The following is a 24,949-nucleotide window of genomic DNA, read 5'->3' as shown; positions in this document are numbered from 1 at the left end:
ATTTGCATTCTTCTCATTACTAATGGGATTGGTCTTCTGTTCTAGAGACTTAGGGTCCTTTCTGAAGGAGGTAACAGGTGTCAGGGCCTGTTCCAATTAATTCTTGAGGTTTATGTGCTTGGTGAGCTTGGAATGTGAACCTACATGTGGTTACCAGACTTTTACAGAGAATGTTCATGTATAGGAACCCCATGTCTTGGTACCCAGAGTTGAAAGTCCCAGTCATGACTTTTCTTACACCCCTGTCCTCATCAGACACTTCTTGATGATTCTGAGAGTCGGCTTCTATCAGAAAAGCAACTGCACAGGATCCTCCCCACACTGATACAGGGACCTTCTCGGGGGGAGAGAGGGCATCCTTGTCAAGTGCCAGATCTCAGGGAGAAGCTGTCCCCATTGAACCACTGTGGGTAAGGTTAGCTGAGAGAATGTGTGCGGATGCCTTTTGTCAGGCTGTTCCTGTTATGATGCTGGACTTGAACTTATGACAACTTTTTTCTTCATTCATTGAGATAATCATGTTTTCCTTCTCCATTTTGCTGATGTGGTCAATTATATTGATATTTCAAACCTGAATCAGACTTGCATTTCCGGGGTGATCCCTAATTGGTCTTGATGTATTGCCCTTTTTATACATTGCTGTATTTCATTTCCTAGTATTATGATCAGGGTTTAAAAAATATCTTTTATTATTTCTTAATTATATTTTTGGTTTTGAGTTTGAAAAAAGTAATTACTCCAGCTTCATCCCAGCTGGAGTCATACGTTGGTAGATTTGGAAAGCACTGTGGAGATAATTTAGCTTAACCCCAGTTTATTGATGGGAAACTGAGGCTGAGAGAGATGGAATAGTCAGTTCAGGGTCACTCACTGGATTGATATGGTCACTTCTGTCTCTTCTAGGCACATTGGCTGTCATTAATCTCTGATGTCAATGGCATCTCCTTTGAGGAATCAGTCTGGAAAGGATGTTAGGAGAGGCTCAGATGTCCCTGGTGGCACAGTTTGGACATCCTTTGAGGATAAAATGGCAAATGAAACCCAGGGTCACACAGGAGTGGGACGAAGGGTAACACTGGCATGTGTTTCCTCAGGAGCTGTTGAAAGCTCAGAGGTTAGACATAGAATCTGACTTTTTTTCTTTTTCTTTTTTCTTTTGTGGTATGCGGGCCTCTCGCTGTTGTGGCCTCTCCCGTTTCGGAGCACAGGCTCCGGAGGCGCAGGCCCAGCGGCCATGGCTCACGGGCCCAGCCGCTCCGTGGCATGTGGGATCTTCGCGGACCGGGGCACGAACCCGTGTACCCTGCATCGGCAGGCGGACTCTCAACCACTGTGCCTCCAGGGAAACCCTAGAATGTGACTTTTTGATGGGGTAAAAGTTTGGGAGAAGTTGGAAAGAAGGCAGGAAAAGGAGACCTAAACCCTCAACATGCCCTCATTTGGTGTTTGGGTCACATGGTTGACTTGTTGTTTACCTCTGGGGGCTCTGGGGGGGCGACATGGCCAGTGCAACCAAAGCAGGCTTGGGCACACACACTTGGGTTTCAATCCCAGCTGTGCCTCATTCTTGCAGGCGACATGGGGCAAGATGCTTAGTATTGCAGGACTTGGGTCCTGTTCATCTGTGAAAGAGGGTGATGACCCTCCAGGTGTGTTGAAGATGGAAGGAGGTGACGTATGCAAAACATGTGTCACAGACTCCTGTTGCCAAGATAGTGAGAAGGAGGGCAGGCCCCTGTGCTTCCTTTTACAGGTGGGGCAGGAGGCGGGGCGAGAGGAAGGAGCTAAGTTGGACTCAAGTGATGTTCCTGTGAGGAGGGAGCGGAGCTGTCCCCTCCTCACGGTCCTCCCGGGCTCAGGAGACGTATTTGTTAATGACGAAAACTCGGGACACTCAGCTGAGTGTGGTCCAGCAAACCTCTCACAAGCTGAGGGGGCGCTTGAAGATGGGTTTGCAAGCCTCAAGAACTTGCTGGTGGAGCAGATCAGGGAAGGGCAGGGATGAATGTCTTCCCAGAAGGGCTGATGGCTCCCTTTCCTCCTGGGTGCCACCCTCACTTATGGCCATTGTGTGTCTCCCCTGCAGCCGTGAGCACCTCAAGGGCAAAGCAGAAGCTGATTCACCTGTTAGTGCCCAACAGGTTGTCCCAAGAGGGCATTTGACAGTTGACAGGTGAGCAGAGCAGAAGCAAGTGTATGAACAAGTGAAGAACAGTTGTGATCACTTCAGGAGAGTGGAGAGGGAGACCCACACTTGGTGCAGGGGCAGGGCCTGGTGGATAGATGGCTGCCCCCAGGTGTGGGTGCAGGCAACAGGAACAGCTCCAGACCCAACCCACCATGTCTGGATGTTACTGTCCAGCTTTTCCCCTCTGGTCACCTGTGCTGCAGCAGCCCCTGTGTCCAGGGGTTTAAAGTGTCCAAGCACATCTGATGATTTGTGAGGAAAGGTGGCATGCAGAGCAGCAAGGAAAATAATCTGCTGTGAATCAGGGTGCAAGCATAGTAGAGTTGTCAACCAAGTCCAAACTGACTGGTGGAAGCCTTGTGTAAGTACAGCAGCTGCTGCCTGGATGCTGACAGATGTGGGGCAGTACTGAGCCTGGCCTCTGGGTGGAAGAGTTGTGCGGTGTGGTCCCTCCTCTGTGATGGAATCCTGAAGGTGAGAGCAGGTGGCATTGCGCTCTGAGTCAGGGTGAGTGGCTGCATCTATAGCAGTCTGGGTTCTTTAGATACCAACAACAAAGACCGACTCTGGCCACCTTAGTCAAGAAGATGAGTTAGAAGGTTTTGGTGAGGGTGAGAAGCGATGGGAGAGGAGAGAATAGATCCCAGCATCAAAGGGAGGACTGGAGAACTAATCTTGGAAAAATACAGGGCTTGAGCTGCTTCAGAGAGTCTGGTAATCCCCTCAAACTGAAATTAGGTGTTCTTAGGAAGGATGATGGCAGCATAAATTCAAACCAAACCGTCGGATGTCTGCTTTACTCTCACAGTTACCATGTAATCCTGCCTTCCCATTTGCTGGTTTGAGAACCTGGGTACAAAAGAGTGCCCTTAAGTCCGCTGCAGCCAACACTTCCTGAGAGCGTGCTACTTGCCACCTCATGAAGTCCTGTGGGGTACACAGATAAACAGACACGCAGTCTTTCTCCAGGAGGAGAGGATCAGGCTGGGTCATAGCAAGGACAGTGTTGGGGCCCCAGGAGGCTCCACACACCCTGAGCTTTGGCTTTGCAACCCTGACAGCAAACCTGGCAGTCCTCACACAGGATGAGTTTGCTAGCTGTGGGAGGGCATAGCACTGGATTCTAATAATTTCTATTGGGGATAAAAGTAGTCCTCTCTCAGCCTTCAGTTTAGGTACTGGCCCCTGGAGTGTGGGCAGAACTTTTGTGAGTCTCTGCACTGGGTATCAGGACCCCTGACTTGCGCCCCTGTTCTACCTGCTCTATCTGGCAGGCGATTATGAGTACCTTCAGCCCGCCATCTGGACTGTGACCCGGGCAGGGCATCAGATGGGGGGTGGATGCCTGCTCCCACCTCCCAGGGGAGCCTGAGGACATGAGGGTTAATGAAGGTAAGCTGTTCTGAGGTCTGTAGAGAAAGCTGTGCAAGTTGATGGCTCTTACTGTGACCCTCTTCCTTTGCCCTCCCCTGACGCACTCAGTGGGGATGGAGTCACAGCTGGGGCTGGATGGCTTAGTATGAATAGAAGGGTATCATTTAGGGGTGGCTCTGTGTCCTACTAAACTTGTGTCCCTCAACGTTTTCCTCATGACTGGAGGATGCCTAGACCTTATTTGCCTGTGCTATTTTCACCATTGCTTCTTGGAAAACTCCTATTCATCTGTCAAACTCTAGAGCTAATGTCACCTCCTTGATGGGGCATTTCTTAGGTAGCACACTATTAGTGAGTATTCATCCCTGATCCTACAACAATTTCCTCACACCGTTAACACAGGCTTCAGTAGATCCTACTATAACTAGGCTTTCTTCCTCTTACTGAATGTGCAGTAGTGGCTCCACTGTATTCATCTTTTTATCTACAGGCTGAGCAGAGATTTGTATTTGTTGAATAAATGAATGAAAATCACCCCTAAGAGATATGGAATGGGTTTCTGTGTCTGGACCATATGCCTTGCTCATAAACAGTCCTTGCAAAACACTCGTGATTGAATTCTTACTCTTTTAACTGCCTTGCACCTGCTTTTGCAGTTCCCTCTGACTTCTCTTTTTGTATTCTATTTTCTTCCTGCCCTTTGGAGGATTTCCTGCCCCCTTTCTAATACCAGGAGGGTGTCTCTGGTATTCCAGTGCCCAGAATTCCAAATTACTTGGGTCTCATGGGTGGTGTGCTGGTAAATGTTTAATAATTGGCTCTCAGCATGTAGTTACAACAGGAATGTCAGACGGTATTTTCATTTGTGGTAAAGTTAACATGAAAATGAAACAATGAAGACAGCTGTCTAAATTTCACTTGTTTCTCAGTGTTTTGAGTGATGTCTTTTTCAAAATAGAGAATAGTTTAACAGTCGAAGAATATTCTTTCAAATTTTTGCACTAATCACAATGGAAAGAATTCAGACAGGACATAATGTTTAGTTTAAACTGAATTAACTTTTCACCCTCACATTCTTAAGTCCAGATAAACAATGAACCAAGAAATGAAGCCCCGATTTATAGCATATGCCATAGATGCCCCCATCATGGCTGACTTGATGTCATTCGATGTGGAGTGGGCGAGAAATGCACAGGAGCAGGGCACCACAGCCCACATACAGGCCCAACAGTTGTGGCCCCATCGGCAGCAAGGTATTCAATAGTGAAAACTAGTAAAAGAATTAGGAAGTGGTGAGTTTGGGATATTTATTGTGTTTATATAATTTATTAATACTTTACTTAATGTGGTTTTTGATAATGCCTGTGTTAAAACAGCTAGCTCACAGAATTCCTGAAAATCTCACAAGGCACTATGAGCTGGCTCTGACCGACCACTGGCCACATGCCACAAAAAAACTGTGTACTCAAAGAGAGTTGAGGGGAGAGAGGACACTTTTGGGGGACAGAGTTGCATGTATGTGCCCCCTCAGCCTCTTCATGTGGTGAGCTGTACTCAATGCCACAGTGACAGGTTCTGTCTGTTGGTTCAATCAACCTGTGTACGTCATCCCTTCTACTTGGCTTTCCTGCACCGTAGTGGTGGAAAAGCTAAATGTACATTTTATAGACCCCTTGCAGTGAGGACATGGGCTTTTGACATGGATCCCTCCAAGCATCTCCACCCATCAGTGCACCTGGATAGGAATTCCAAAAGGTGTGAGGTGATATCTCATTGTGGTTTTGATTTGCATTTTCCTAATGAGTAGGATGTTGAACATCCTTTAATGTATTAATCTATCACATTTATTGTTTTGTCTATGTTGAACCATGCTTGCATTCCAGGGTAGAATCCCACTTGATTATGGTGTATGATCCTTTAAATGGTTCACTAGTACTTTGTTGAGATTTTTTCCATTATATTCAGCAGGGATATTGGTCTCTAGTTTTCCTTTCTTAAATGTCCTTTTCTGGCTTTGGATTCAGGGTAGTGCTGGCCTTGTAAAGTGTCTTTGGTAGTGTTTCTTCCTCTTCATTTTTTGCAGAAAAGCTTGAGAAAGGTTGCTGTTCATTCTTCTTTAAACATTTGTAGAATGTACTAGTATAACCATCTGGTTCTGAGCTTTTCTTTGTTGGAATGTTTTTGATTACTAATTGAATCTCCTTACTCATTATTGGTCTGTTAAGATTTTCTGTTTCTTCAGGATTTAGTCTTGGTGGATTGTACTTTCTAGGACTTTCCCCATTTCTTCCATATTGTCCGATTTGTTGATGTACAGTTGTTAAATAGTAGAGTTTTATAATTAATTTTGGTAATATCAGTTTTCATGTCTTCTCCTTCATTTATAATTTTATCAATTTGGTTTCTCTTTCTTTTACTTGCTCAGTCTAAACTATTGTCACTTTTGTTTATGTTCTCCAGAAAACTAACTCTTCATTTTGTTAATCTTTTATATTGTTTTCTTGTTTTGTATTTCATTTATTTCTGCTCCAATCTTTATTATTTTCTTCCTTCTACTAACTTTGTGCTTTTTTTAATAGTTCTTTAGGTTGAAATATTATTTTCCTTAAAATATGCATTTACTTCTATAAATTTCCTCCTTAGAAATGTTTTTGTTACATACTGCATGATCTGGTTTACATACTGTGTTTGCCTTTTCAAGATATTTGTTTGTTTTTAAAAAAGTCTTCTCTGGTCCACTGGTTGCTCAGGCATGCGTTGTTTAATTTTCATGTAATTTAGCATCTTCCAGCTTTCCTCACGATATTCATTCCTACTTTCGTACAATTGTAGTTGGAGAAAATGCATGGCATGATATCAGTCTTCTTAAATTTATCGAGACTTGCCTGTGGCCTAAAATATGACGTATCGTAGAAAATGGTCCATAGGTGCTTGAGAAAATTGTATATTCTGCTGCTGTTGTATGAAATGAAATGTGTATATCTTTTAGGTCTCCTTTGGTCTATAATTTTGTTCAAGTCTGCTGCTTCCTTATCATTTCTCTATCTGGATGATCCTTCCATTGTTTAGAGTGGTTATTAAAGTCCTCACTTATTTTTGTGTTATTTTTTTGCCTTTTGTTCTGTTAATAATTGCTTTATATACTTAGGTGCTCTGATATTGAGTGCATATATATACGTGCAAATGCAATGTTTTCTTGATGGGTTGTCTTTTTTTTTTTTAATCATTATATAATGACCTTCTTTGTCCCTGGAGCATTTTTAGCTCAAAGTCTATGTCGTCTGATGTAAGTATAGATATCAATGCTGTCTTCTGGTTACCATTTGCTTGAGTATCTTTTTCCATTCCATGACTGTTAGTCTTTGGGTGTCTTTAAAACTAAAGTAATTCTATAGTGGGGAGCATATTTCTGGACCTCTCTTTTGTTTTTGATCCATTCAGCTATTTTATGTGTTTCTATTGAATTTAATTTTTTTATATTTAAAGTAATTATTGATATGTAAATACTTACAATTGCCATTTTGTTAATTTTTTCAAGTGTTTTATAGGTCCATTTTCCCTAGCTTCTTATCTTTCTGTCTTTTGCTAATTGATGACTCTTTGTAGCAGGTATGCTTAGATTCCTCTTTTATCATCTTTTTTATATGTACCAGAGGTTTTCTCTTTATGGTTATCATGAAGACTACCTAAAATATATTTATAACGTCCTATTCTAAGCTGATAACAACACTGATAGCATACATAGATTTTCCCTTTATTTCTCCATCCTACACATGTTAGGTTATCAAGATGGCAATTTATATATTTTAATGTTTCATATCCAGTAAGATATTATTGTAGTTATGGTTGTTTAATACATTTTAAACTCTTAACTACTGTTCTAAGTGAATTACACACCAAAATTACAAGATTACAGGGTCTGATTTTGACAATATGTGTCATTAGCGGTGAGTTTTACAAACTTCTTATGTTTTCACAATGCTAACTATTATTCATTTATTTCTGCTTGATGAAATTCCTGTCGAAATTCTTGTAGAGCAGGTCTTCTGGTGATGAACTCTTTCAGTTTTCTTTGTTTTGATATATTTTCAATCTCTTCATTTCTGAAGAACAGATTTGCGGGGTACAATATTCTTCAACAGAATTTTTTTATTCTTTCTGTACTTGAATACATCACCCCTCTCTCTCCTGGACTACAAAGTTTGTATTGGGAAGTCCCTCTAAATTCTTATGGTGGTGACTTACATGTGGTGACTCATTTTTCTCTTGTTGCTTTCAAAATTCCCTGTGTCTTTGACCATAGACAATTTACGTACAATGTGATTTCTCATAGCCATTGCAGATTCAACTCATTTGGGATTCTTTGTGCTTCATCAATTTGGATGTACATCTCTCATTCCATGTTTGGTAAGTGTTCAAGTCTTTTGTTTCAAACATACTTTTTCTCTTCCTCTTCTCATATGGGACTCCCATAATTCACTCTTGTTTCTGTTTGTAATGTCCCATAGTGTTTCTTCACTCTTAAATTAATTTTTCTTTTCACTCCTGTGGCAGGATAACTTCAAATGACCTATCTTTTAGTTCACTGATTCTTTCTTCTGCTTGCTCGAGTTTGTTGTTGAATCTCTTTATTATATTCTTCAGTACAGTCATTGTATTCTTCAGCTCTAGTTTCCAGTTGTTCTTTGGATGGTTTCTATTACTTTGTTGAACATCTCATTTGGTTGATACATTTTCTTCCTGAATTTTATGAAGTTGTGTGTCTATGTGTGTTTCTTGTATTTCACTAAACTATTTCAAGAAGATTATTTTGAATTCTCTCTACAAGAGTCCATAGATCTCTGTTTCTTTAGAGAGTTTATTCTTTTCATCATCTCATGTTTCCTTGATTCTTCATGGTCCCTGATTTGTTGCATTGGTATGTGCACTGGTATTTGAGTAAGCAGTCTCTTCTTCCCTTCTTGGACTCTGTGGTCCATGTGTTGCTTCATCTTCACATATATATTCTGTGATTTTCACAGTGAATTCTTGCCTATTGATAGTCCTCTAGCATGTAAGTGTGGAAGGAAACCTGATCATGTTTACAAAGTATTCTTTAGGAGGGATCTGATAAATTGGGAGGTCTGTCTGTGTCATCAGAGGAGCTGATGGGAAATTGGGACCCTGCAATTACCTTAAAATTATGAGAAATATTAAGGTACAGGAAGGGAACTTACACTTCTGAACGAGGTGGTAGGTTTGAGGACCTGTTTTTGACAGTGTCTTGGAGATTACATGGGTGGTGGCCTTGGATGTTAACCTACACGTGGTCAGCAGTTTACAGAGAATTCTCAAGTGTGGCAACCCCAAGTCCTGGTGTCCAGAGCTGAAAGGCCCAGTCATGATTTCTTCTAACACCTTGGTCCTCACCGCACAGTTCTTGATGTCTCTGAGCTCATCATCCTCTCCCTCCCTGGGGCAGAGGAGGAAGACATTAACTACTGGGCCCCTGAGTCTTTACAAGTGACCTGGCACTGTTCTGAGCATACTGTAGCAGTTACTATCACCCTCTTGGCACCCTGCAGAGGAGATACCATTATCCATCTTTTCAGTGAGAAATTGAAGCACAGGGAGATTAAGTAACTTGCCCAGGAGATTAAGTAACAGCAAGTGAGTAATGGACACCAGACTGTATTCATACATCAAAGATATTTGGGGCTTTTTGGAAAGAGCATATTTTGGCTAAAACCCCACGTATCTCAACCCATGGTGACAGATGAAGGCCTGTCTGTGGGGAATGAGACTCATCATGTCTACATCCACAGGATACCAGGGTGCTTTGTCCTGGCAGGAGCAGTAGAGCTGCATCTCATACAGTGGAGCAGTGCTCACCAGGGAACAAACTCTCTTGCTCATCAACAACAAATCCCAAGTCCTTTTGACTGTAAACCAAAACACAATATATGTGTCCAATTCAGTACAAAAGGGGCTCTTAACAATTTTGTGTTTTTTGTGCTTTAGATGTTGGGCTATGGGGGTGGGGGTGACAAAGTACTTCTGCAGAGGTACTGGGCAGTAGGAGGGATCAGCGGCAGCGTCCTGGAGAGTGACTGAGAGCATATGGGTGGGAGATCTTGACAATGTGAACAGCAGTTCCTGAGGGGGAAGCACTCCTGGCCGGGTTGAAGGCAGATATTTGGGCCGCAGAACATTTGTGTGCAGCGGGGATTCCTTAAGGTGAAGTTGATGCACCTCCCCTGTGTGAAGAAGAGTAGAGAGAGAAGGTCACTGAGAAGCCATTGGAATTGGGAGCAGAAGGCTGTGCTTTCCTTGGCTCAAGGGGATTAGGCTCAGTTCCTGTCAGGATCCCCAGGGTGAGCCTTTGTTGATGCCCTTCCTCTTCCTAGGTCCTGGCCTCCAGCCTGCACTTCTAATTCTAGACTCTCTTCAGATATTGGACATATGCCCTCCCTTCCCTATGGAGCCCCGTTGTTGTGACTCTGGACTCCCTTTGCTCTGGTGTTGAACTTGCCTGCTCCCCTCTGCACTGGGAGCCTGGTTAGCAAGGACAAGGGCTTATTGCCACTGTAGCCCCAGCATTGCCCAGGTTCTCTTGATGAGTATGTGCCGAAGGGATGGGTTCTCACTGCAACCCTCAGGCTGGGGTTGAGTCCAAAGTGAAAGGGCAGCTGACGGCGCCCTCAGATGGGTGATGGGCTCTGGAGGCAACAGCACATACAGACCCCTTGGTTTGGGTAGAGATTGATGCGGACCCTTTGGGACACCATAAACTGTCTGCAGCATCACAGGGAGGGTGGTGAGCACACTGACCAGCTGACAGCATCTATGGGCAGCCCTGGACTGGATCTGTCAATGGGACTCCAGGACCTCTGGACTTTGGGTTATTCGGACTCACCTGGACACTTTCTTAGCCTCACCAAAAACTAACCTACTACCATTCTTCATAACTGCATTATTTGTTCAGTGGCATTTTATTATTTTATCCCTGTTTTTGTTTTAAAAAAAGGTAAGGCTTGGAGCGTTTCAGAAACTAGACTAACTTCGCAGATTTAGTAACAGGTTGAAGTCAGTACTTTCCTACAATCACTCCTGAAAATGCCAAAGGGACCTTTCCCCATCCCTGCACAGTGCCCCGCAAAGCAGATTTCTGTGCCCTATATTGTCAGATCCAAAATGCCTCCTTGTGTCACAGAAATGACCTAAAGCCTCTACACAGGAGCACGTGTAACTAGAAGTGCCCATTCATTCATTCATTCATTCATCATCAGAGGGCTCAGTGTGTGTGGACCACGTGCATCGGAACAACTGGATTTGGTGCCCTCGCAACACTCTGACCTGCAGGACTGGTGTGCCTCTGTTCCCCACACCCTATTGGGTGACACTGGGTATCCTGTGAACATCTTGACCATTGGATTGATGAGGGCAGTGCTTGATTTCCAGCCTTTCAATTCACCAAGCCCTACAGCCCCAGGGCATACGCACTGGCTGTTTCCTCCGTTTGGAAGGACCTCTCTGGATTTATTTTTATCAGTTATTTCTCAGCTTAACTGTCACTCTCTCACAGATTCTGATCTGGCCAAACAGCCACTCACTGAGATATTCATGACTTTCAAGTGTCTAGAGAGCTGTCTAGAGACAGGTGGAGAATGGGACTTCTGTGCAAGCAAGGCTGGGACTCAGAGCTCGATTCAGACCCAGAGCCGGGAGCCAAGCTGCAGAAGGAGCCCCGACACCACTGTCACCGGACAGTGTCTCTGCTGGATGTGAGCATGCCTCAGGTGTGTCATCAGCAGTGTCCAAGAGACTTTCAGGCCTATCCAGAGCTTCTAAATGCCCACCTGTCCAGCCACCAAGAGCCAGTGTTTTCCTGATTCAGGGAATGTGGTCAGTACACACCTCACTGCAGATCTTGGGACTGCAACATCCTCCAGGCCCCTGGCCCGGTCTGTACAAAAGGTCTGATAATGGGGACACCAGGAATATGATGCCCAGGCAGGTGCTTCCCAAGAGAACCAGGAGCAAGGCCCTCCTCGAATCTGGAGGCCTGAGAAGGGCAGCTCTCTGACGGTTTGGGGGTAACCATCATGAGACCATGAGTGCTGCACCGAATGGGGGACAGAGCGGTGAGAAGGGTGGAGCCAGGCTCCGAATTCAAGTCCCGCTCTGCTGCTCCCATCCTTTGTGAGCTGGGACAAGTCACTCAGCCTCTCTGTGGGTCACACCCGCCTCCATAAAGCTGGGATCTACCAGTACAGTAGTATCTACCTGTACATTCACTGGGAGGATTAAAGCAGTGAGAACATGTAAACTTCTTGAGCAACTGACCCACAGAAAGGATGCAATAAAATTATCTATCATTATTATTATTAAATAACAAGGATGACAAGTGGAGAAATTGGGCTTCTCCACATTGTCATAGGTACTGACACAAGTGGGGCATCTTTACTACCTGGTAAAACCAGTCAGCGTTGGCCAGACAGTATTGGGGGGGGGGGTGTCACCATGTCCTCCGCCACTCCTGAAGCTGAGTAAGCAGCCCAGGAGGGTCTCATGGATGGGGTGCAGCCAGCAGTCCCACAGGGTTGGGTAGGCATTGGGGAGGGATGATGGACGGGAATCCAATAGGCCTCTCCAGCCCTTTTCGCTTAAGATTGCAATTGCTGGGCATTGCTCTGGAGAAGAAAGGTCCTGACATCCTTGAGACGAGGATGCAGGGGAAATGCACGGGCACCATGTTGAGTATCGTCTGGAAGCTCATGAGCTCCAGGTCTCCACGCCTTGGGCGTTCCTCTCGGCAGATGCCCGGAGAGGGCTCTCTGACCCACAGTCCCGGGGGCAAATGTCAAGGGCAAAAGCAAGACCCCAGACATGGGGAGCATCCCTGTGCCCTGCTTACCATGTCCCTGTGTGGACACCACATCAATGACATCTGGTTGCAGCGCTGGACAAAGTCACACAAGGTATCCAGTTTTCTCTGAAAAGCAGATGTGGTTGTGAGGAAGCTACAGGCATAGATGCTGCCTCTAGAGGGGTAGTGTCCCCTCTGACTTGAGATGGTCTGTCAGGGCTCTGTCCCCACCAATTCCCTGAGACAGCACTGCAGCTACCCTTTGGGGCCATCCACCAACATCCAGAAACTTGGGCCCATCCCAAGGGGAAACCCTGGTGGTGATGGGAACATGAGCCCTCGTAATTTTTGGCCTCCCCTGGGCCACTAGGGTCGAGAGGGCTTTGGCTTTTCTCTGGCACCAAGTGACTGTAGTCCAGTACCCAGAGCTCATTTTCATGCCTTATGGGTCCAGACCTGTGCAAGAACCGGCTACCCGCACCTCCTGCTCCCCAGCCTTGGGGTCATCACTCCTTCCCAAGGGACTTTCTCACCTCCATTCGTTCCATCCTGTGTCCCTGGCACCCACCATGGACAATCACTCTGGGGCATGACATTTCACATGTCTCCTCTGGCTCCAAGGAAGAGAAAACACCGTCTGCGTCCTTGTCTGGCAGCTCCTGGGTGCAGACACATGACATCTCTTGCCCCGGCACCTGTCAAGTACTGGCCACTCAGCAAATGTTTGTTGGAGAATCAAGGACAAATGAACAGCACCCAGCACAGTAAGAGAGTGGCCTCCATGTGAAAAGCACACCAACTCCTTTTGGTTTACAAAGATGGCTCTTTTCCAAATATCAACAAACTCTATCCTGTCCCCTTGGTTCCTGGCGGCCACCCTTGCAGGAGAAGCTGGGCGTGAGGCTGTGCCATGTGACAGAGGCTGGCAGGGGTGTGGGCATTAGCAGGTGACAGGGCTGTATTCACCCGACTCTGGCAGATCCAGCCTCCCCAGGCCACACTGCAGCCAGTGTATACGTCAGCCCGGGCAGTGACCCTGTTTCCCACCAGATCTCAGGCCCAGCTCCCCCTGTCTGGGGACACGGCACCCCTGCTCTAACTACTTCTTATGGACCCTGGGTTGGGCACCACCCCGGGTCAGCCCCAGCCTCCTCACCTGACCCTTGGTCCCTGTGCTCACCTGCGCTATGCCCCAACAGCTCAAAGTCAGGTTAGGACTCCCTCCACCTTCCCCAGTCCCCGGTCCCTAAAGGCCAACCCTGCCACGACCCTCATCCTGACATGAGCCAGGGATGAAGACCAAGGAAATGGAGCCCAGCATACATCAGAGCCCAGGGAGGGGGACCAGGTCCCTGAAACCTGAGGATCCTTTTCCAAATGCTAGTGTGAGTCCTGGGAAGGTTCAGTCTACAAAGAGTCTTTTGGGAATTGAGAAAAAGCCATTTATATCAGGAGGGACCATAGCTGTTTCTGAAATAGGCTACCCCACGTTGCTGATTCAGTGATAAAGGCCCTGGTGCAGGCTGTCTTCGGAGGTGTGGAAGCGTGTTGTCTGGGTGACATTTTGTGAGTCTCAGGTCCTCTCTGGGGTCCCTCCCTGCCCTCTGTCACCCTCTTCTTTCTGCCACCTCTCTCTGCCCAGGTAGGTGGGAGCGGGAGGGGTGGGGGCCGGCATCTCCCCATACACGTCAGAGGGCCTCTCTGTGCAGGTCAGTGTGGGCATCAAGTATGCTGACAATATCACTACGAAACACACCACTTACTTTTTCTGGTTTCTGGGCTGGTGGTGGCTCCTTGACGATCTAGGATGTTAAAGAGACATAAACACAGGCTGGAAGGGGCATGGAGGGCTCTGGCTCAGCTATGCAGACAGAAGGGGACCCCGCTCGGCAGCAGTAAGGGATCAAAACATGGGCTTTGGGGTGTCAACCTAGGTGCCCAGAGCCTGAGGGTCTGTGGCCAACAGGCTCCACCTCCCTGAGCCTCAGGCTCCTCAGTCATGTTGGGGGAATCGGTATCTCCGTGGAGGGTCAAGGGGGAGACAGGCAGACTAAGGCCCCTGGTCCCTGGTAGAGTTTTCAGCAGCAGCCCTGACATCATAAGAAGACAAGAGAACACTCGCCACACCCCTCCTCCTCTCCCCTTCCCTCCCTCCCCCTGCAGCCCTCCCTGCCTCCCAGCCCTCAGGGATGACAGTACACCTCCCTCTCCCCGACCCGGCTTTCTCTCCTCACTTCTCGCCCTTGGCAGAAATTTGACCTGCTGGCTTCTATGCTGCTTTGCTTGTCCTTTCTCAGCTCTGCTTGTTCGTCTTCTTCACCCACCTCTGGCCTGTGTCCTTGCAAACCTAGTCGGCCAGCGCCTCTGCCTTCCCTCCCACCCAGGGCCAGTCCCTGTCCTTTATCATTATCAGGGCACCTGCCACACCCTCTGAAGGTGACATTTACCCTCAATGCTCCCCAGCTACCAATACCATACCAGACACCAGATGGTGAGCGCCTGTGGGCAAGGGAGGCGGCTGCTTCATTTCTGCCCCTCTGTGCCCAGCACGGGGCCCTGCACATTCTGGTGACTTAGTGATGACTGATGAAGGAATGACGGAAGGCACCAGAGATGGGCAGGGATCCATGCTGTTTTCAAAGGCGCAGCTGCCCCCGGGGTTAGCATCCTCCCGGCCAGCATCCTTCTCCCTTTGGGCCATCAGTGCCCTTGCAGACCCCTCTTCGTCCCCCAACAGCAGAGACTCTTGGGGCCTTGGTCCACCTGAGTCCTTCAGAAGCCTGACTGCTGTGGGGCAGCCCTGGTCTCAGGAGGTCTGGGGTCCTTGTGCCCCAGGGGCCAGGACAGCCCATAGGCCACCTCCCTGTGAAGGTGAAAGCATGAAGCAGGTGGCCCCCTAGAAGCCCAGGCTGTCTATGCCCGGGACAGGAGGACAGTGTCTGTGTCTTGTTTGCTTGTGTGTTGGCCCTGGAGCTGATGGGAACACGCCCGCAGGCAGGATCGTGGGGCAGGCATGGGCATGGTCCCTTGGGGCTTGGCGAGGGCTGGATGCAGGCTGTGTGGGCAGGGGTCACTCACCTTCCTGCGGCACAGCCACCAGATGCACCAGAGCATCAGGGGGAACAGGAGCAGGGCTGGGATGAGGGCATAGAAGTAGAGAGGGTTGACATAGAGGGTGAACTGTGGGGATCGTGATGAGCGAGGCTCCTCGGGAGGCTGCTGGGCATCTAGTGGGGCAGCTGGTGGAGCATTCTTGCCATCTGGTCCCGCTTCCTACAGAAAAAACACACAGCAGAGTCCCGGCATGGACCAGGAGCCTGCTACTTGGATCCCATACCAGCCCACCCTGTCCTCTCAGTCCACATTCTACTTGGTTGCCCCACCTGAGGACACAGCTTCTAGGAGGTTGGGGCTGGTACCCAGAGAGCCACTGTGGGGCCCTGGGCCACAGACCCCACAGCTGGCCCTGCTCAGAGGCTCTCCCCAGAGCCCTGTCAAGGAAGCCCAGTCCTCCATGCAGTGACAACCCAGCCCTCACTGCCTGTCTAGTATGACATACAGGGGTTTTGTAAGGACCACAAAATGCTACGACACACAGATGGGTGAGGGAGGGGCTTCGGGGCCCCAGAGAGGTGTGGGTGCAAGAGCAGAGGCAGGACACCCTGCTCACCTCCCCGTGCCTCCCTCCCCTACTTCCCCCCTCAGCCACCTCGGGCCAAGCTAACTAAGCATGGTCACAGCTGCTCCCACACTCCTGACCCCTGTGCCGGGGACCCCGACTTGGAGGGCCCAGGGTTCCTAGAGGCCCTGGACCCTGTCCCCTAGTACACAGCGCCCCAGCCTCTCCTGCTCACCCCGGGTGGAATCCAGGATGGAGCCTTGAGCTGCCCACCACAAGGCCAGGGCCAGGGGAGGTGGCAAGGTGGGTACAGGCTGGGCAGAGCCTCAGCACTGTTCCTGGACTCTGCTTAGGGCTCTAATTTGTCTCTTCCATGTGCCTTCAGTGACACTTGGTTCACAGAGAGAGCAAAGGTTTGCAAGGCCTGGACAGTAAGGTGACCCCCAGGTGCTCTTTTTAGTAGCACTCTCAAGGCACTACCCAAGCCTCATGGGGGTTCAGCTCCTGGAGGTTGGGCTAAGGGCTCCGAGCTACGTGTGAGATGCTGCTCAGGGGCCTGTCGGCACAAGCTACCTTTTGGGCCTGCCTGGGGTGTTGTGCTCTTCACTTGCCTCCCCAGGGTGCAGGGTGTCAGGACAGCCTTAGATGCTAGAGCCTTACCCTGGTACTCGCACAGTTCCTGCTGGTGATGCTAACATTGTTGCTGATGAAGGTGACACCATGGTTCAGGCTAACTTCAGCAAAGACTTCCCTAAAGCACAGAGGGGCAGACAGTGATTACCAGACCAGACAGACAGAGATCTTACACTTGGCTCCAATTGTAGCTTATAATATCTCCTGACTGTAAAGACTTTGAACATGAGGTATTCAGGGCTACCAGAGAGCAGATAGCAGGGATAAGGGGAGCTCATCCCAAAGTACTACGAGGTCAGCTTCTGCAGTGAAGGCTGACCAGGCAGTGAGGATCCCTGCGTGGGGCCAGATGTCCTCGTGGCCATGAGTGAAGTGACCAGGGGTGGCGATATGATGTCACCATCCCGACTCCTCTGTGTGTACAGAGTATGTGAATTTAGCTCCAAAAGGCTGCCTGGAGCAAAGGTACCATCCCTGGGGCACATCATCTCCTGCATCCTACGCTCCTCAGCAGAGCCTGGGCCACAACAGATCGCTGAGCACCTCCCGGGACCACCAACCAGGGCAGGTGTGAAGGATGCCCTCAGTCCTCCTGGAGACAGACATGTGCTGCCCCAGTAGAGGTGGCTTCCTAAATTTTTTACACCTCATGGTGGCAAAAACGGCCCACTTGGCCCCTGGGCTGGGCACTTACTGATCTGGCTTCTCTATCTTTACTCCTGGGCATGTTATTCTGTTATCTTTCACAGACTTGGCTTTTATATCTGAAAGACAATCACATGAGAAGAATGTCAGTGGACTTGTCCACCCATCCGCCCCTCCCCTTCTGCCTGCCCTTGGAAGCAGAGCTACCACTTTGGCAGAAGCAGCTTCTCTTCTCTGCCCTCTTCTGACACCTGCTGTGCACCAGGCACTGTCAGGGCTCTGGCGTTTAGTGGGAACAAGGCACGCAGAGGCCCTGCTCTCAAGGACCTGACATTTGTGGGATTGGAGAGGGAGACAGACAATAAAGTAACAATGAACAAAATACACGCCGGTGTGAAAAGTGCAGTGACATCAATAAGTAAGGGACAGGATAGAGAAGGGAGGGGAAGAGATAGCTGCTTAGGAGCAGGTGACCTGTCCTTTCCTTTAGAGACTCAATTTCTCTTTAAGGGAAAGTGAAATATTTATACAGGACATGATGGGATGTCTGGGATTTGCTTCACAATAATCAATGGTGAGAGTATCAGCAAAACCAGATTGGCCAGGATTGGTAATTACTGAAAGTAGGGGAAGGCTGCTTCAAGGGCATGATACGATTTTTGCTACTTTTGTGTATTATTGAAAATTCCCATTAAAGATAAGGTCTCTCTGAGGCAGTGTTCCTGGAGCTGAAACCAGATGAGGGGAAAGGCAGGGAAAGGCAGGGAAAGGTCTGGGGAAGAGGGTCTGGGCAGTGGGAGCCTGTTCCGAGGCCTGAGGCATAACTAGCTGAACTTGTGGGAAAGAGGTGAGTGAGGTGAGGGGGCGGGGCCTCGTGGGCCCTGGGAAGGGGTTTGGGCTTTATTCTGAGTCAGTGAGCCTGTCGCATGGCTCGCCAGGTTCGGGTAAGTTTGGACACAGAGGTAGCAGGGCCTGCAGGTGGACTGGATGTGGGATGAGAGCAAAGAGGAGTCAAGCGCGACGTGCCCGTTAGTGAGCAGAGCGTCTGGGCGGGTGGTGGTGACATTTATGGACACAGGGAAGCCTGAGGGGAACAGGGCTTCTGTGTTCGTGCTTGTTCTGTAATTTTATGGGATCTGGGAGGTGGCACTCCGGAGGCTCAGACAGTCTGTAACTAGTAGCTGTGGAATCTTCTCCTCACCTGAGCCCTATCTCCTTACATCCTTGTAAAAAAAGATGTAAAAAAAGATGGGAAGGTCCAGCTGCTTTGACTGCTGGCTTTCCTACCAGCTTTCTCCTCACCCTGCTCAATCGTCCCCAGGTTCCAGACTTCCCCTGTGAAAGAATCAATGGTCCCAGAGGGCTGCAGCAGTTCTGACTTCGGTGATTCGGGAGGAGAGTCCTTTCACTGGCCTTTTTCATGACACAGGCTTCCCAAGGCCCTAGGAGCTAGGTCACCACTTCCTGGGGTTTGGAACCACAGCTCTGCACCAGCTGCCCTGTGTGCACAGATGCTGGCCTGCACAGTTTTGCTGTGTAGGATGAAAGCAGGTTCTCTCCTAGACTTGCACCCACAGGGCTGTGATCAGAGGTTAGGGACGAAGTTCTACAGGAGGGGCCATGCCCAGGGCCACACCTCTAGGGACATGTTCCGCAGCATCTCCCTGAAAGTGGAGATAGCTTTAAATGCTCTTCTTTTAAATTTATTCAAAAATAGGCTTGTCATCTGTTTAGAAATATTCTCTAATTTTTACAAGACTGGAGTCTAGGTGTCACTACCTGGACACTTAAACTGCAAAAGCACACAGATCATAATCAAACGAAAGATTTTCCTCTTACATTCCTAATCTGTTAGTGTTTTTAGAGCCTCCTTTTAACTTAGGGGTATTTTGGGGGGAACTAATATGTCTCATGAAGAAGGCTCTGGGTGACGCTTAATACTTTCCTCAATTCCACTTCAGTTTTTCTTCTATCATTCAGGAAAACTGGGGTTTACCAGCTGTATTTGAGATGTTACCGGCACTTACCGGTGGATTTGGAATCGGGGTAACGTCTTATTCTTTACTTTTTTGTACTTCAGGCTTTCTACTGTGTAGCATTGTTATAATCAACAATCTCTAATAATTTTTATTGCTTTTCTCTTTTTTGCCGTAAGTCAGGGCTATTCCCTTCAGAATGGTTCATTAACATGGAAAGGTTTTTGGATCTAACTCAACTGTCAGATTAGCTGTGAACTTCGGACAGTGTTAGTCCTTTGTTGGGACTGAAAATGAAAACTAATCGTCGAGTATGGTTAGGGGAAAGGATCTGCATCTGAAGGATAGGATGGTTGGGATTAGTGTGAAAACAATTCCAAAGGGGAGCAACTGACATTCCATAGGCTGTTCACAATCCAGAACAGGGAGAGGGAGGTGACGGCAGGCACCCCACATACTAAGGGCCCGGAAAAGCATGGGTGACTGGAAAGTAGTTTCCAATATTAACGGATTAACTAAGTACTTCACTTGCCACATTTAAAAAGCTTTGTCTTAGAATATGAAAACTTTACATACTAGCAACAGACAAAACATATAGAAACCTTGATCAAAATATTTCTTCTTTATGCTTCTCTATATTTTCTTAACTGTTTTGCCATATGTTTTAATCAGAGGAAAATGTAATTAAAAAGAACCAAATCAATCCTCATCAGTGCATCAGGGCTCCTGGCGATAAATAGCCCTGTATGGCCACTTCCTGTCAGCCTTGACTATGTGCAGTGAGGCGGTCAGCAGAGGTGCCCAGGACTGTGGGATGAGCTCTCCCGTGTGAGATCCTGGTGCTGGTCCAACTCAGAGAGAAACACTCGTGATATCTAGAGTGGGAAAGCAATATAGCCATGGACCACAGGGGAACATCTGAACACATTTCCTGGAGGATAGGTTGAGTCCCACCTTCCTCAAGAACTGTCATCTCAGTGAGGTGAAAGGCCCAGACTGGGCAATCACATCACCTATGACTACTTTCCAGCTCTTTCTGAACCAGCTTGTGACCTTGGGCAAGCTCTTGAATTGACTCTGACTCTGGTTTCAGATCTACACAAAGGAATAACAACAGGTTTCTTTTGAGAATTAACTGGGATAGTGCATGTAAGGCACTTAGCACATTAGCAGATGTAGTAGGTGCTCAATAAACATTAGCTCTCCACATAAATGTGTTACTCAGTCCTAATCACTTCTGAAGTATAAACTAACTCCCTGAGGCCATCTACACACTATGTGGTGTGAGAGTGTGGCAACGGCAGAGCCCTGCGCATTCGATGCACCCGTGGAAGAAGGAGAGATGGCCCAGAACTGTGTTGGGGCCGAGGACTCACTCTGGGTTTACCAGATGGCCCTGGAATGAAGTGTGTCACTGAACATAATATAATCATATTAAGTCAATGCATCAGGGGAGGGTTGAGAAGGAAGGGAGCGTCCCATTGTCCCCGGGCACCCTTTGTGGGAGATCAGGCCCACCTCAGCACTGAGGACACATCTGCTTCCCCAACTGTGTGCTTCCTCAGGCCTCTCACCCTTCCTGGAAGGACACCTGGTGCCTATTTCCAAACAGTAGCTTTACATATGTGATAGGGCTTAGTTAGTACACCTACCATACTGGCCCCATTTCACAGTACAGATAATAGAGGCTGAGAGCAGAACACTCATTAGGTCAAGATCACACATGTAATGTGGGCCAGAGCCAGGATTCCGGGGCTCAGGCCTGGCAGTTGGCATCCTCTCTCAATCCCAGGTGACCACACGGCCCTGGGAGAGCTCAGTGCACCTGGCCCAGACTCAGGGCCCTGGGGCCGCCTCCACTTCCCACCAGCAGACTCGTGAGATTCAGGTCCTTGTCTCTCAAGGGAAGTGAGGGCCGAGGAATGTGTGGGGGGAGTGTAGCAGTGAGGACAGACCCAGCACCCCCAACCCAGCTTTGAGAGGTGCACTCCCCAACCAAAGACGCTCTTGATGTGCTGGGGACTGATCACTTCCTGGCCTGAGATGAAGGGAGCAGTGGCCAGGCTTCCCAGCCAGGTCCTTCCTTCCATTGTCCATGCTGTCTCTGTCCTCACAGTGTCCACAGTGAGTAGTGAGCAAGGGCTTCGACGGCCTAGCCGGCTCAGGGAATGCAGTGTGGTGTGGGAAGCGTGTCACTTGGCGGCACCAAGGGGGTTACTCACCAAACAACCGCGTGTCGCCGTAGTTAAATCTACAAATAACTTCATCCTTCTTCTTTGCATTATTAAATCCTTTTCCAGAAATCATCAATGCATTTTCATCTGCAAGGGCAACACCCAAAGGTCTGTATTAGGAGGGGCTGAGTGCTGTCTTCCCTCTGATTTTGCAGTTATGACAGGCCACTCCATAACTGAATTACCAGGGACTCTGATGAGGAAGCATATGCGTCTGAACCAATATCTGTGTGCACACTGGGCCTCACCAGGTATCACAGAGGGTACAACTTTGATGGATGGGCCTTGAGCAATCGGGGGCTTCTCACCACTGCCCCTGACCCATCCAACTCATTAAAGGCACCCAGTCTCATAACCTCCACAGGGGCAAACCCAGCCATAGGTTTCTGACTCTGAAGCCAAGGTCTTCCCTGAAAGGCGCAGGCAGTGCTGTCCACCAGGCCCTCTCTTACACAAATGCCAGGAACCCAGACAACACAGGCTGAACACAGTCCTGACCCTTGTCTGAGCTGAGCACACAAGCCTGGGTGTCTGGGGGGCTTTCTGACACTAGGGGGTCTGCTCCTCCTCCGTGTCTCTCTCTCTGCCTATGGCAGGCTGGAGACCCCAGGAGCTAGGCCAGGACCTGGGCGAGGCAAGGAGGAGGCGAGGACCGTGCCCCGGAGAATCCCCCATGGCAGGCGACGTCCTGCCTCAGCTGTGGGTCTGAAGTCCGCAGTGACTGCTCTGCCCCGCCCCCTTCCTGCCCCTGCACGTGCCTCACACAGACCCCCACGCCCCCCACAGAGATTCGCCAAGCACCTCCTTCTGTCGGGGTGGGAGACACTGATAGGCAGTTCTGGGCCATAGGGGCTCCCCAGGCTTCTGGGTGCCCACTGGTGCTTCCTGACAACTGAAACAAATACTAGGGCATCCAGAGAGGGCAGCTAGAGTGCCTGACTTCTGGGGAGCTGGCCAGGATAAAGGCAGGTCTTCCTGCTGCTAGCCCAAGGTCCAACTCTGTCTCCTGGTCAAGGTCAATTAATTACTCGAGGTCAGTTAACTCTGAGGGACATGCCTCAGAAATGCCAGCACAACCTTGGACCTGGCAGTCCTGATTCCACCTGCTTCAATTCTTCATGCAGTTCCCATCAGATCAAGGCTAAGTTTGCAAAATCTCTGCTTTGAGGCAATTAGATTCTTGGACTGTAAGCTGAAGCTGGCCTGCTAATATGTTTTGATAGGCTTTTGGAAGCAGAAAGCTCCCATAGAAGACCTGGCAGTCCCGGCCTCATGGTGAAGTTTGGACCCAGCTTCCTCTTCCACGTAGCTGACAGGAGGGAGGGCGGCAGACAAGGGCAGGGCCATCTGATAGGCCAGCGCACAGCCCGTGCCGCATCCTCAGGAGCAGCGCACGCTGCCCTCCGCCTGGAAACCCTCCTTCCTCCTTGTGTCTCCTGCTGCCTTCAGCCCTGCTCGGGTGCTGCTTCACCTCTACAGCAGAGCCCCCTGTGCCCCAGGCAGTGCCGCTCCCAAAGGGGGGCTTCTGAACTCTGGCAAGTCTCCAAAGTGGAAGGCAGGGTCATGGTTTCAATATCAGCAAAAGAGACTTCCAGGTCAAGGATTTTTGCTTTGTCCAGAAAGCTGCTCCTTTTGCTTCCCAAACCCCTCCCCTTGCACCCCAATTCCTCCAACAGTATCAACCACAGGAAGAAAAGGAAGTCACAGGAAGGTGTATAATAGGCTTGCAGGGATGCATGTCCCATGTACAGTCCACTGCCCATCAGCTCTCAGGCAGCAGATGGACGAACAGTCCCGGGAAGGGAGATGGATCCTTTCTGGAACAGAGAGCTTTCTCTCTGGAAGAATAGTTGTACACCAGGCCAGCCGTAGGCTCCAGAGGGAGGAGCTGGGAAGTCAGGCGTCTCCCTGAGAAGGCTGGTGGAGCTGGGCATGAAAAGGGCATCTAGCCTGCCTGAGACTGACACAGATGCACAGGTGGACATGACCTGACTTGGGGCGGGCAGGTCTGGGAGCACCACATGCTGCTTGGGACTGTCACTTTGAGGGAAACTGGACACTGACCAACTGTGACCTGGGTGTCCCCTTAAGACAGCAGGTCTACTTCTGGTCTTGACCCCAGGGAATTCCTTTCCCAAGCTCGCAGAGGTAAGCATCAGGACGGTCCTACAGTATGACATCTAGTATCGACCTATTAGGAACAATCTGAATATTGATCAAGGGAGGCCCATGAAATAAATTGTTCCATCCATGCAATGGAATACTATGTAGATGGCTGGAAATTACTATGTACTGCATGATCCCATTAATGTAAAAATATCCTTGTAAAGTATACTGAGGTAGGTCTTTACATATAAAAGCTGAACTCTTTGTGGTTGTTCTCTCTGCAGAGAGTAGGATGGGACAAGGGGGGACCTTATCACGCTGGGGGACAGCCTGGACCCAGGCTGGTTGCAGGAGTGTCCCCGTCTGCGCAGTGTGTCCTGCCTTCATCCCGCGGGTCCTCCTGCCCCGCACAGCCTGCCCACCCCACACGCCCAGAGGGTCTCTGGCCATGACGCAGAGCTGGATGCCGGACCTCAGAGGGAAGCCCTGCTCTGCACTGTGTCCTCCTCTGGCCACACTGCTGGGCCCCACCTGCTGGGCTTCCTGCAGACACTCACTCTGGCCCAGTCACATACAGGAAAAGGAGTGACCAGGTGCCGCCTCCAGCCTGCCTCTGGGGTCCAAGCCCCGGGCCAACCCAGCAACACACAGGAGGGATGAATCCCCAAACCATGGTGCCGAGGGTCCCAGGCCAGGCCCCGCGCTCATTCCCTGTGAGTCCCTGTGGAGAGGTTCTAAAGTAGCAAACTAGCCTGTGGAGGAAGAAATCAGGGAGTAGCTGCCTCCAGGCGGTGGGGCAGGGATTGCCTGGGAAGGGAGCTGAGGGGACTTTCTGGGGGCAAATGTAATGTTCTGGGTCCTCATAGGGTTGGGGATTACACAGGTGTGTGCATTTGTCAGAACTCGTCAAACGATAAACTTGTTTGTTGCATTTCAAAAAGAGAAATCTTAACAAATCTTGTTTCCCAGATAAAGAAATGTGGTGCAGTAGCCTGATGACTGTAAGTTATTTTGAAATGCATCAAGATATAAGATGGGGACTGCCCTGGTGGTGCAGTGGTTAGGAATCCGCCTGCTAATGCAGGAGACAAGGGTTCGAACCCTAGTCCGGGATGATCCCAAGTGCCGTGGAGCAACTAAGCCCGTGCACTACAACTACTGAGCCTGAGCTCTAGAGCCCGCAAGCCACAACTACTGAGCCCGCATGCCAAAACTACTGAGCTTGTGAGGCTAAAGCCCATGCTCCGCAACGAGAGAAGCCATGGCAATGAGAAGCCCGCGCACCGCAACGAGGAGTGGCCCCTGCTCGTCACAACTAGAGACATC

This window comes from Hyperoodon ampullatus (genome assembly GCF_949752795.1).
Source record: "Hyperoodon ampullatus genome assembly, chromosome: 1".
Lineage (NCBI taxonomy): Eukaryota > Metazoa > Chordata > Mammalia > Artiodactyla > Ziphiidae > Hyperoodon > Hyperoodon ampullatus.
The sequence above is the reverse complement of the archived record's forward strand: the minus strand, read 5'-3'. Positions refer to the sequence as shown.